This window comes from Frankliniella occidentalis, unplaced genomic scaffold (genome assembly GCF_000697945.3).
Source record: "Frankliniella occidentalis isolate FOCC.00 unplaced genomic scaffold, Focc_3.1 Scaffold113, whole genome shotgun sequence".
In the NCBI taxonomy this organism is placed as follows: domain Eukaryota; kingdom Metazoa; phylum Arthropoda; class Insecta; order Thysanoptera; family Thripidae; genus Frankliniella; species Frankliniella occidentalis.
The window spans coordinates 684717-686256 of record NW_026267241.1 but is presented as its reverse complement, the minus strand read 5'-3'; the positions used below and the strand labels follow the sequence as shown (position 1 = coordinate 686256).

The 1540-nt window shown below is 44.2% G+C and overlaps 1 protein-coding gene across 2 annotated transcripts in view; it reads right to left on the bottom strand.

Moving 5' to 3' along the window:
• LOC113208510 (GAS2-like protein pickled eggs) overlaps window positions 1–1540 on the bottom strand; it is a 167222-nt gene that overhangs the window by 139440 nt on the left and 26242 nt on the right. The window lies entirely within an intron of this gene.

Here is a 1540-nt window from a genome sequence, read left to right as displayed (position 1 = left end):
CAGCCCGACTCCTTTTCGATTGTTCAGGATTGTTCAACCCTCAGAAAGTCCATTCTGAGGAAGTAAGCCCTCCCTTGAATAATTGCAGGAATTCTAACGGGCGAACATTACGTTTTGACTTCTAAGGTAAAACAATCGACGTAAATGGTCCAGCCCGACTCCTTTTCGATTGTTCAGGATTGTTCAACCCTCAGAATGTCCATTCTGCAGAAGTTAGGCCTCCCTTGAATAATTGCAGGAATTCTAACAGGCAAACTTATCACCTGGACTTCTTAGGTGAAACAATCGACGCAAATGGTACATCCAGACTTCTTTTCGATTGTTCAGGATTGCTCAAGCTCCAGAATGTCCATTAGGCAGGAGTACGCTCTCCCTTGAATTTTTGCCGGAATACGAGCGGGATAACCGATAACCGAATTGCCCCATTGTCCTATGAGAAATTGAAAATTCATACCTTGTCATCAAATTAAAAATAAACTTACTATGTAATTTTAGAAATCCAATTTTTCAGGACAGTCCAACCAATTTCGGGGACAATCTTAAGACTTTTTAGGACCATATTTTTTTCCAGGACTTTCCAAGACTTTCCAGATTTTCCAGACTTGTGGGAACCAACATGTGTATTTGCTCTTTGTTTCGTTCTGTGTTACGTTGTGTGTGGTCTTGAAATTTGTGTGCATTTTTTTTTCTACGCCGTAGGATTGTTCCTCGCGTAAGCCAATGTTGCGGTCGACTCTTCATTAGTAGATGGCGCAGCCTTCCTAGAAACAGAATAGGAATTTTCTCCATCCTGCCGACGCCAGCATTAATGCTTTTCCCATTTCTCTGTAAAATATGCGAAATTATTTTTACCGTGTGGCGACCAGGAAACTTGCCTTGTTTCACAGCCGAAAATGGCGATTCGTTCTGTGCGGGCAGATACACTTTATTTGTCGTACATACCTACAAGCCAAAAAAACCGGAAGCTATTCTTTGCCGTTCTCTTGGATTCTGGCGTGAAAGGACTGTCTCCTAGCGCCACGCCTGGTACGCTCAAGTTTCAAGCGAAGATCGCACAGAATAAGATGCCTTCTAAAGAGATGCGATTTACACATAACAGACAGCTTAATACAAGGCACCATGCGCAATGTTTCCCCTCCACTGAGAAAATTTCTCCTATTAGTCCTGATTGCACGGCTCCGTTGACTTGGTAAAATGCTTGCGTCCGAACGATGGAGAAATTTCTTGTTCTGTTTCTAGGAAGTCCACGCCATCTACTAATAAAGAATCGACCGCATTGGCTTTCCGCGAGGAACAATCCTACGGCGTCGAAAAAAAAATGCACACAAATTGCAAAATCACACAAAACGCAATATTAAACATCGAGCAAATGCACATCCAAATCAATGGCTCCAAAAAAATCGATCCTACAGGGTGGGTGATTCGCGCCGTGTTTTTTTCTGCTTATGCTGTACCGGATTCATGGGTGCGGGCGGGCTTGCCTATCGTCGCTCGCCATGGCGCCTTACGGCCCCGTGCGAGTATGCAACCCGTCCGCACG